Source organism: Suncus etruscus, chromosome 2 (genome assembly GCF_024139225.1).
Source record: "Suncus etruscus isolate mSunEtr1 chromosome 2, mSunEtr1.pri.cur, whole genome shotgun sequence".
In the NCBI taxonomy this organism is placed as follows: Eukaryota; Metazoa; Chordata; class Mammalia; order Eulipotyphla; family Soricidae; genus Suncus; species Suncus etruscus.
In genome coordinates this window covers 126,561,697-126,574,421 of record NC_064849.1, presented here as the reverse complement: position 1 = coordinate 126,574,421, position 12,725 = coordinate 126,561,697, and positions in this window count along the sequence as shown.

The window sequence follows — 12,725 nt, the reverse complement described above, 5'->3', positions numbered from 1 at the left end:
CAATTTTGAGCTGAGGCTAGGACTTTAGAAGATAGTCTGGTGAAATGGTAGGACATAAGTTATGAAGCATGGTCCAGTATAACTGAAGGCTCCCTTGCACTCAATTCTACTCCTTGTACATGGAGGAAGGGTGCTAACATTTGGCCTAATGATATCTAAGGGCCTCGCTAGCCCAGACTGTCCAGGATTCTCTGAGCAGAAAAGATGGCTTTTTCTGTCTGGAATAAAAAAAACATAAGGAGGATTTAATGAAGGTAAAATCCAGAGGATTCTAAAATGGGGATGGCATTATTGAGACAGAAGATGGCTTTCCAAAATGAGATTGAAAAAATATCTTTTATTAAGGAGAAAGAAAGTTAGGCTAATAAAGATGGAAGATAAGGAAATGTTGAAAACACTGTGATATGGAAGAACATATACTTACGACTTGAGGTTCTAAGTCTTGAGCTTCTCTTACTTCCTCTGGTGGCATAAAAGATACAATATGAGACCTCCTGTAAAATAACTTTTTTTTTTTGGTTTGGAGGTACATTGGTCAGGGATCACTCCTAAGTGTTCAAAAGCCTCTCCTTACTGTGCTCAGGGAACAATAAATGGTGTCAGAGATCAAACTGGAGGCAGCTTCAAACAAGGCAAGTCTCTTAACACCTAAATTTCTCTAGCTTAAGAAGCTTTTAAAACTAATGTGCACACATGGAATCTAAGCAATTTATGTAGTCACAGCTGCAATGTGCTTTCCTTAGCTGACTTCTCTCTGATATATGCACCCTGTGGTAGGAAATTTGCTATCTTCAAAAGTGTCTACAAGAAATCTGTTAGACATTAGATAAACCTGACAGTTTCAAAGACAAGATCATTGTGGTCAGATTTGCTGTTTTCAAGTATGGCACAAGTGGACTACCAGAAAGTTGTCATTGGTAGGAAAATACACTTTAGAGTCATATCAGGTTTCTGAAGTATCACATTCTCAAGGATTCTACTGATTATCTGGGCATGTGTATGTATGTAGTTGACAGAACAAGGACAAGAAGGATGAGAAGTAAGAGGAAATACAAGTGCTTGATTGTTGATGTTTGGACACAGGAGCTCTATCTGAGTTTATAGCTGAGAAGCATCATGTGAAGTCTTGTAACTCAATTCCTATAATAACCCATAAAAAATACTGAGTGGAGGGGGTCAGAGGGATAGCATGGAGGTAAGGCATTTGCCTTGCATGCAGAAGGATGGTGTTTCAAATCCCGGCATCCCATATGGTCCCCTAAGCCTGCCAGGAGCAATTTCTGAGCATATAGCCAGGAGTTACCCCTGAGCACTGCCAGGTATGACCCAACCCCTCCCCAAAAATACTGAGTGGAAATTCTTTTCCACCTTAGTGTATTCATCCTCCTGACCTTTTGAGCTATCAGACCATGTTTATCCCCTATATGCCTAGAACAGGTGTCATTCAACTTTTTAAACAGGGGCCCAGTTCACTGTCCCCTCAGACTACTAGAGGACTTGGTTTATAGTTAAAAAAAAAAAACTATGAACAAATTCCTATCACACTGCAGATATCTTATTCTGAAGTTAAAAAAAAAAACAGGAATAAATACATTATTTAAAATGAAGAACAAGCTAAAGTTAAACCAACCTAACTTACTAATATTTTCAATGGAAACCTATGGGCCTGCACTTGGGCGAGCTGTAGTTTGAGGATTCCTTCATGAGACCTGAGAGGAGAGAAATTGAGAGACAAAGAGGAAGGAGGAGAGTTGGAGAGTGTGGCACACATCCTATACATGTGACGCTGCATTGCCCCAGATGAGTTGACTGCTGAGCAGGACAGGCAGGAGTGGCAAAAACACTGGCAGGCTGGATAAATGTCCTCAGAGGGCTATGTGTGGCCCAGGGCCATAGTTTCAGGACTGGACCGCTGGCCTAGAAAAATGGCAGGTGGCAACTTCAGTTTCTGAACATGTTTCCCCCCAAGCAACAAATTTGAGAAGTGGACAATTATTTAGTCTCCCATTATAGCTGAGATCCTGAAGTTGGTTTGTTAGGGTCACCATAGCTTTGAAAAACGTTCATTCAATCCGTTAAAGAGTTTAGGCTTCAGAATTAGATATATAAAATATGCCAATGTCTTTCTCATGGAAGTACTTTGTCTTTTCCCCTTGGGTGAAACTTCCCTTTTGGAGAACTCCATCTCTCAACCCATCCTGCTGTGAAAACTCAACTTCCCAGTGCTAGCACATGTTATTTTAAGTTGCAATTCCAAGTGAGATTGTTGCCACTATCTGTTTTTAGAAACCTTTATTCCCAAATCACCTAAGCTTACAAGAACATTTCCATTTTAAGCATCTCTAGAGAAAATAAAGAGCTGCAAACAGATATCTTAACTAGCCTAATCTAGCACTGAACAACCTCTATATCAATCTTTTTTCCGCTTGTTTTGGGGAGGATTATAAGGTTGGGACCATATTTAGCTATGTTTGGGGCTTGCTTCTGTTTCCAGTGCTCAGGGATCACTCCTGCAGTAGTTCAAGGAATCATATGTAGCCCCAGGAAAGTAATTAGAATTGGCCATATGCAAGTCAACTGCCTTATTTAATGTGTCAGCTTTCCAGCCTCTCTACATTTTGTTCTGGCCTCTAAGAAGGGGGAAGATAGGTTTGCCATAAATTTATCAGTAAAAATTCTTTATGTATTTAGAGCTACTAGTACAGAAATTTCAATAGTCTCCTCTTCCAATTTATGAAATAAGTTCAGGACTTAGGGAAGGAGAAGCCACTGTTTTCTGTGATATAGGCAGAGAAGTTAGAAACAAAAGAAATGTTATGATTCTTGCCTCATAAGACCTTCAAGTTCCGAAGAACAGATAAGATTTATATCAAGTACATCCTACCCTGAAAATGAGTTGAATTCCAGAAGCTGTATAGCTTCTGATGCTATATATGATATTCCTAACTAAAAAGTCTTGAGTTTGTCCAACTTCTTTGATTCTTCTTAACTGAGCCACAGCAACTTTTTAGAACTCCTTAACATAAATACAAGCATTTTTGCCAAAGATAAACAGCATTGTGTATACATACAGTTGATTGTGTAGCCACTGCTATGCAAATTTAGAACAGGGATCTTCTCTTTGGTTCATTGAATATCTCAAGTGCCTACAATAGTGAATGCATAATAAAAGCATCCCATAAATAGTGATTAGAAGAATTTGGGCAGGAAAGAGCTCAAGGGTAGATTTTTACATTGTGCAGCAGTTAGTAGTTTAGTTCAATTTCTTTTCTACCTGGAAAATAAAATGAGCCACTAAAGTCTTTGTTTCCTGATTAAATCTTGTGAATGAGAAAAGATCAAATCAGTCCCACAAGTAACCTCTTTCCAGCTAAAGATTTTACCATTTATTACCCTCTTTTTGTTGTCCATTTGGAAGCATTTTATCTTCACATTAAGCTGATTTACCCTCTACCATGCTTTCTTACTTGGGGCAATATACTTTACTATGCAACCTTATCAAATACCTTTGAAATTTTTAGGTAAATATAATACTTAGATATTCTTTTTCCTTTACTCTCCTAAATCAGTAATTCCTCTTAAAAAATAAATGCAAAACAAATCTAACAAGCCCATTCAAGCTAGGCCTGTCCTCACAGATCCACACTGGCTACATCTAATCACACTCTGTTACTGCAAATCCTTTTTGCAATTCCACAGTCCCAGTGGTTGCTAGTGCTTTTATAGCCAATCTGATATGCACCCTCTTCTAATTCTAACAGTTTGGTAATAAAATGTGTTGGGTTTGGCACTCAATCCTTTCTAATTCTTAGCCTCCCTGCCCTTCTTTATAATTGGTTGGAAAGTTTCATTACTTGGAACCCAGTTTTGGTGTGCTAAACCAGGGGTAAGATATCTCTCTTGAATGAAGAGATAAGCTTCACCAGAATGACCAAGGTTTGTTTTATTTATAAGGCAATATTTTATTGCTTTTTAGGCAGCAATCTGAGTTGATGTGCTGGTAAGTACAAGGATGCAGAGCCTAGTAAAATTTTAATTTATCAGGATACCATAATTCCTATTTTCCTTCTAGTTTTCTTAGACTCTGTACTTCTGTCTCTATTTGCTATAGCCCAAGTAGTGTAATTGATAGTCCTAATCCTGGTTGAGCTTAAGTGGTGCTTTAGGGTTAAGTAGATCTGTGCTTTAACTCACATGGATATTATACTTTGTCTCTTGTTATGAAACCAATTTTCCCTCTTTCTTCCCATTCATGTGTTGAATGAAGTCTTAATCCTAATCTGATGCTTCTAGAGGTGAGTTTGGAATATAAAATGAAGTAATGGAGACTACATCTCCATGACAGGACCTTGGGGACCTCACATGTGACCAACCTGGATTCAATCCCAGCAACACTTATGGCTCCTCAGTCTGCTAGGAATTGAGCACAGAGCCAGGAGTAAAACGTAAACAGCTTGGTGTGCCTCCCTACACTCCCAATCTCCTGAAAAGAAAAAAGATAAAATCGGAGTCTTTCCACCATGTGATCATTCAACAAGAAGTCATCTAGAGCCAAAGTTCTCACCAGGAACCAAATTAACTGACAACTTATTTTTTGGCATTTTAGTCTCCAGAACTATGAGAAATAGTGTTTGTTGTTTAAGCCACCAGTTCTATAGCATTCTTTTACAGCCTAAGTAGACCAAGACACCTTAATTTCTTTGTCTGCCAAATGAAAAATAATACCTTCTTGAAAGAACTGTTGTGAAGATAAGAAATAATAAATGTAAAGAACTGACCACTTAGGAGATATAGAGTAAAAGGTAGTAATTGTGGTTTTCTCTCTCATCAATTCCACATTCTTGATGAATAACAATAATTGCATCAGTAACAACAAGCATTCATAATTCCCTGATTAGGTATAATTTACTATTTAAAGTGCTTGGCACATATTAATTTATTTCATTCCAATAACTAGATTTATTGGAATCTTTCTAACTCTTTGGAATGTGTCTTTTCTCCTATTCTTTTACTCTAAAATATTCATTTCTCTAAACTTCTGGGGAAATTTCTGCCCAGAAAACAAAGACACACACACACACACACACACACACACACACACACACACACACACACACACACACACAAACCAATGCATCCCAGAGTCAGAAGCATTTCTCTAGAACCACCATTGTCTCCTGTGTCAAGAATGAGGGTCTGTTGCCAGATTCTTAGACTCTTCAAAAGTTCTTATTCATGGCTACAGTTTGACATCACCCTGGGATCCTTTCAAAGTCTATGTGCCTGGATCAAAGAAATGCGATCAAGCACTGCTTCTAAAAGTGGAACATACAGGAGTGTAACCTAAAGATCTTATGAAATTCTTGTTCTTCAATATGAGCCTGATGTTTTTAGTCAGTGAAGAAGAAATTGAGCTGTGGGGGCCATATCAGACCCATCACTTTCTGTTCAGTCTCTTTCTTCAAACTCACTTATGAGCTATTTTTTGACTATTAGTCTTCCTTAGTCTTCTCAGAATAGACCTTAATTGGGCTAGAATCTCTTGTTCACAGTAACAGTAGATCTAGATTGGGGCATGGCAAAAAAAAAAATGTGCCTCACGCATATAAGGAATTAATTTCTTTGTTTCAAAGTTTGGAAATCAGGGAAAAACCATTGCCAAATCTGAGAAATCTTAACATGGGGACATAATATCTCACTTACAGTTATAAGCCATTCTGATAGGACATTTTAAAATGATCATTAAGGGATAATGAATTTTGATTATACAATTATCCCACCTTCCTGTATCAGTGTCTGCCAATATTCTCTCTCATTGTGATCTCTTAACTGAGTTTGACAATGACCACTCAGTCACCCTTTTCTGTGGTTTATTGTCCAGTCATAGTATTTGTGTGATTCCTACCTGGGCAAAACTATATACAGAATATTTTGAGCACTTAAGTCACTGGGGAGAAAGCAAAAGCAAATCCCACCTTCCAATCTACAAGGAAAATGCTAGAAGAATAAGGTGTTCCCTCAAGGGATTAGTTTCTTCATTTATAATAAATGCAGAGCTGAGCTAACCAATTGCTGAAGTCTTCACTTCATATTTCTCTGTGAATTTCCAGTTGAGATCAGCATGCCCATTTTCTTTCATGGACTTAGACAACCAAAAGAGCAATAATAATTTCCTAAATACATATTGCCCGGTTTTCTTCTCTTTTAATCTCTCTTTGTCAAAGATGATAAAGAAGTCTTATTGACTATAAAATGATTCTCCTGTGTGACAGTTGCCAATACTATAGAGAATCAGTGAATGATGAATCAGACTGGAGAAAAAGACTGTGATTTTCAGTCCTCATGCTACTGGAGAACACGCTTTGCCCAAGAAGGATAAAAATCTAGTTTTTTAATAAATAAGAGCAGTTTTTAGTGAGTAAAATTACTTTTCTAAGTGCCCCAATATTTCCAAGAATATTTTGAGAAACTGGAGGTCCCCTAAGTAGTCAGCATTCTTAGACTAGTGAAATTAAATTTCAAAAAATTCACGGTATGTGTGGCCTATACTTCCTATTGGTCTCTTATCTGAGCAGATAATGAGCAGACAAGACCTTATTAATTCTTCTCTCTTCTGTTTACCAGAAGAGCAGCAGCTGTGAAGAACATTTGCTGTGGATGAATCTACACTGTCTTGAAGAGCAAAGATTTAAGTCTCCTCTTTCAACATTTCCATAGGTTCCCAGTTTGATTTCAGCTGTGTACATGTTTAGTCTTGTTTAAACAAAGCTCTTGGAAGCAACGGGAAATGCTGGGAAAGTAAATTTGTATTTATTTTGGAAGCACGGGGCTACTGCAATCCAATTTTCATGGCAGGAGGCAAATCTATATAATGTTGTAACATTGTGATAGGAGAATTGAAGAGGAGGCCTCCATACAGCCTGTCCTGTACAACCTTTTGGTTGTTTCACAGGCATAAGTTTTGTGATACCAGCACCTATATTCGTTTCTTTTGAAGAGATACAGTAGAAATTTAATAAATACATGTGGACTTGATTTTGGAGCCTTGATTACAAAGGTAGCCACTTTTAAAAACAACCCCCTTAAATGAACGTGAGTTCATTTTCTCTCCAGATTGATTTTTAGCAGCCCCTCTACCATTTAGAACATGTCTTGTCATCCCCCTGAAGTAGCATCATTAAAGAAAAAGTATTCTTGTTGTGACTCACATATTGTGTGGGCTATAGTAAAGCAAAATGGTTATTTGTAAGATAGTCTTGGGTGTCTTTCATGCTTAGGAAAAGCAAAAAATTTGATGCCAGGTGATTTTAACTGAGAAAGACTGAAGAGTGACAATTTTTAAATACAGGTTGTGATTTAGGTTGTGCACTTTCAGAGCTCAAATCTAGTCAGTGATAGAAAATCACACGTGTACTCCCCTGAAAGAGGGGTTAAATTCTGCTTAGATGTGAAGGAAAAGAATACTAATGCTGATTGTAGATTTAATTCCTTTTTTTAATCATTTTTCCTATATTCCAAATAGAATATTTTAATATCGTTATTAAGCACCATGATTACAAACATTTTTGTAGTTGGGTTTTAGTTATTAAAAAAAATCACCACTTCGGTGTTGGCACAACTGGCTAGCCACTTGCAAAAAATTAAACTTAGACCCCCCAGCTAACATCATGTACGAAGGTAAAATCCAAATGGATTAAAGACCTCGATATCAGACCCCAAATCATAAGATATATAGAACAACACATAGGCAAAACTCTCCAGGACATTGAGACTACAGGCATCTTCAAGGAGGAAACTGCACTCTCCAAGCAAGTGAAAACAGAGATTAACAGATGGGAATATATTAAGTTGAGAAGCTTCTGCACCTCAAAGGAAATAGTGCCCAGGATACAAGAGCCACCCACTGAGTGGGAGAAACTATTCACCCAATACCCATCAGATAAGGGGCTAATCTCCAAAATATACAAGGCACTGACAGAAATTTACAAGAAAAAAACATCTAATCCCATCAAAAAATGGGGAGAAGAAATGAACAGACACTTTGACAAAGAAGAAATACAAATGGCCAAAAGACACATGAAGAAATGCTCCACATCACTAATCATCAGGGAGATGCAAATCAAAACAACAATGAGATACCACCTCACACCACAGAGAATGGCACACATCACAAAGGATGAGAACAAACAGTGCTGGCGGGGATGTGGAGAGAAAGGAACCCTTATCCACTGCTGGTGGGAATGCCGTCTAGTTCAACCTTTATGGAAAGCAATATGGAGATTCCTCCAAAAACTGGAAATCGATCTCCCATACGATCCAGCTATACCACTCCTAGGAATATACCCTAAGAACACAAAAATACAATACAAAAAACCCTTCCTTACACCTATATTCATTGCAGCACTATTTACCATAGCAAGACTCTGGAAACAACCAAGATGCCCTTCAACAGACGAATGGCTAAAGAAACTGTGGTACATATACACAATGGAATATTATGCAGCTGTCAGGAGAGATGAAGTCATGAAATTTTCCTATATATGGATGTACACAGAATCTATTATGCTGAGTGAAATAAGTCAGAGAGAGAGAGAAAAACACAGAATGGTCTCACTCATCTATGGGTTTTAAGAAAAATGAAAGACATTCTTGCAATAATAAATTTCAGACACAAAAGAGAAAAGAGCTGGAAGTTCCAGCTCACCTCAGGAAGCTCACCACAAAGAGTGATGAGTTTAGTTAGAGAAATAACTACATTTTGAACTGTCCTAATATTGAGAATGTATGCGGGAAATGCAGAGCCTGTTTAGAGTACAGGCAGGGGTCGGGTGGGGAGGAGGGAGATTTGGGACATGGGTGATGGGAATGTTGCACTGATGATGGGTGGTGTTCCTTTTATGACTGAAACCCAAACACAATCATGTATGTAATCAAGGTGTTTAAATAAAAAAAAAAAGAAAAAGAAAAAAAAATCACCACTTCACCAGTGCAACATTTCCACCACCAATGCCTTCCATCTCCCTCCTCCACCACCCCTTGCCTGTATTCAAAACAGGCATTCTATTTCTCTCACTCATTACCATTGTCATGATGGTTATCAGTATAGTTATTTTTCTGACTGCACTCAGCACTCTTTGTGGTAATCTTCATATCATGGGCCAGTCCTTCCAGCCTCTTTTCTATTATCTCTGGATATTATTACAATAATATCTTCTATTTTTTCTTAAAATCCATAAATGAGTGAGATGATTTGGTATCTATTTCTTTCCATCTGACTTATTTCACTTAGCATAATAGTTTCCATATCCATCCATGTATAGGAAAATTTCATGACTTCGTTTTTCCTGACAGCTGCATAGTGTTCCATTGTGTAGATGTACCACAGTTTCTTTAGCCATTTATCTGTTGTCAGTCATCTGGGTTATTTCCAGATTCTGGCTATTGTAAATTGCATTGCAATGAATATAGGTGTGCAGAAGGCATATTTGTTTTGTGTTTTGTGTTACTATAGTATATCCCTAGGAGTGATATAGCTGGATCATGTGGAAGCTCAATGTCCAGTTTTTTGAGAACTCTCCATATTGTTTTCTATAAAGGCTGGACTAGACAGCATTCCCACCAGCAGTAAATGAAAGTTCCTTTCTCCCCACATACCCACCAGCACTGATTGTTCTTGGTCTTTGTGATGTGTGCCAGTCTCTGTGGCATGAGATGGTATAAAGATAATAAATAATTCCCACATGTTGTATTGGTAAAATGTCTTTCCTACAGTTATAAGAAATGTATGTACGTTTTTGGGTGGGAGAGCCTCCCAAATGATGCACAAAGGTTGTAGGGGCCACTCATGAAAATTTTTATTGACAGAACAGACAGTTTATTCAAAGGCCCGAGGATACAGAGATGCTTGGACCCTTCAGGGCCCTGAGTCATACCTGACTGAGCTTGGGGATCTCCAGGCTTATTACTAACAATGTTCAGGGGCCACTGCAGTGCAGTGCTGGGAATCACATCAGATTCAGACACATGTAAATCATGCCTCAACCCCTGAGCCATCTCTCTAGCTGCTTGTAAATATTTTTTAAATAAAATTTTGTATGGAATTTAGGCTTCTGGTTGAAAGTTGTTGAGTGGTCTTAATTCTCATAGGTTTTAATTGTTCACATATCACTTGCACTGGTTCAGAATACAAACCAAAAAGTATATCCATCTTAAATATGAATTATCTGGAAAACTTATTGAAATTATCTTTCCCTGTCCTGATGGTCAGAAGTTTCTTTATGCTGCAACTCCACCCATCCTAGTCTTGCCTTTCCTGAGGGCTGGGTCTGAGAAATGAGCATACAGACAATAATGCACTCTGAACATTCTCCGCCCTTCTCTCTGTAATTAGGCCTTCTTCACAAAAGCCCTTCTCTTTTCTATACAATTACACACCATTCCCAGTATTCCTTCCAGGTATGGCATGTGTCCAAAGTCTTTCCTCACTTTTGCTATCTACCTCCCTGGCTCATCCTACTTGGCTCTATCCCACCTTCTCTGTGGGGCCCAGATATGGAGCACCCTAAGCAAGTAGAGATTCCACAAACTGAAAATAGAGATGAAGAGGCCCTTATGACTCCTTATAGCCATCTTAATTAAGGCAAAAATTAAATTCTCTTGAGAGACTTTCCCATTGCTTCTTCTAGAAAAGCATAGACATAAATGTGTGAACATTATTTCACTCTAAAATACTGATCTTGCATGAACATTCAATTAGCATGCCTATGCTTGTGCCAACAGCATAAAAGAAATTAAACCATTTGACCCATCCATAAAAGGGGGATAGAAGACAACTCTGCCCCACCCCACACATACACAGATTAGCCAGCTGCCTATCCTTGCTACCCCAAACTATCACCAAACTTGAGATCTGCATTACCACCACACTTCAATCTTAGAGAAGGTTGGGTTTATTTGAATGTGCTGTCAACAATAGTTTTCTTTCTCTTTCTGTTCTTGTTGCCAAAGATAACAGATGCAAATGGATGAGATGGATTTGGGATTATTGGAGCCTCAGTAAGGACTAGCATAACATTCAGGTTAATGGCCCTTATGATAATCCCCAACCAAAAGCCAGTGTCTTGACAATAGCTGTACTGTCTATAAAACTTTTCTGATTTCTCCACATGAGGACATTTCTACAATCAATGTTATACCAACTTTTCTTCTTTTCACATAATTCCTAGGAAACAAAGGATTTCGTCCTTTTGTTGCTTATACCTATGCCATATGGACCCAGACTTTGACAGAAGGTTTTGAAAGTCCTTTGAATTGGGCAATTTCTTGGAATATTGGGGTAACTGCAAAAAGCATGGGTGGTGAGGAGTCTAGTGGTTAGGCAAAGGGCCAAGAGAGAAGTTTCCCAGAAACTGTTGGATTCATTTTCTACCCAGCCGGAAATACCATCTCTTTTCATTGAAATGGTCTATGATATGAACTGCTGTCCTCCCAATGTAAGGTTTTAAAAGCTTATAGACAGAGCATTACACTAAAGCTGATATTCATGACTGCTTCTTATAATATACAGATTACAACAAGTATGAATATGCAGAAAAAGCAAAGATGGCATTTTGGCCAGAAGCTTGCTCCCACTGTCATAAAGATACAGACAGGTAGATCTATCACTTTAATTTAAAAATGAAAACCCCTTTAGGAAACTGGCAGACATTCAGGCATGGCCAAGTGGATTTGAAAGGATTGTGATTTCTCCTGCTGTCTAGTGGCTCTGGGAGAGCTGCGGCTGGCAAACTCCTTTATAGGATTTGCATTGGAAAACCAATGTACCATCAGCCCCAGCAGAAAAGTTCAGAGGAGGCTTAAACAATAATAACATCACTATACTGAGTCTTTAAAAAGTATGAGTTATTATAATCACTTTAAGACAAATATCCTTATTAACTAGACTTTATAATGTGTTAGTTTTTAGTTGCTATACGTTGCAGCTATAACAAAGCAGTGTCTAAAACTACATGTGTCATTTTACAGTTGTATGGAAGACTGAAACTGTTTCCACTGACTTTAAACCAACATGGAGGTGTACTTTAATGCTTCATATTTCTTAGCTCATGGCCCTCTCCTTCTCAGTTCTCTCAGTTTCAAATTCAGCAAAGATTGGTTGAGTGTTACATTTTATTATTCTGAACTCTTCAGCCTTCCTCTTCCTTTCTGATTATCTTGGACCCATATAGATAATCTAATCTAATATAATCTTCCCACCTCAAATCTGACGTGTTTAGTGATTGTAATTTCATCTGCAGCTTTTATTTTCTGTTGCTGTTTAGCCTAATATATTCTATTTCCAGGACTTAGGTTGTGGACCTAATTATTTTGTTCCACAGACAGAAAAACTAGTGAAGTTATAAGAAATTTGCCTGAATCACACAGTTAATGGTATGGCCAAGACCATCTTTGATTCAAAGCCTGATCCACTAACAAAAAGGGGAGAAAAGTTGAAGGAAATTTTCTACCAAAAAATTGACTTTTGCTATAAATGCACCATTGGTTACTAGTCAATTTAACAAGGAACAGCATCATGAGAGTAGACTTCTTGCCTTTACTAGCTATTTCCTTTATTCCCCATTTAATGGATAGATCATTTCCATAAAATATAGTTCACTAAATTGCATGGCCTCACTCACAATAGCGGTCTTTCTGGTGTCATAAAACACAGCAAGCCATTAAAACCA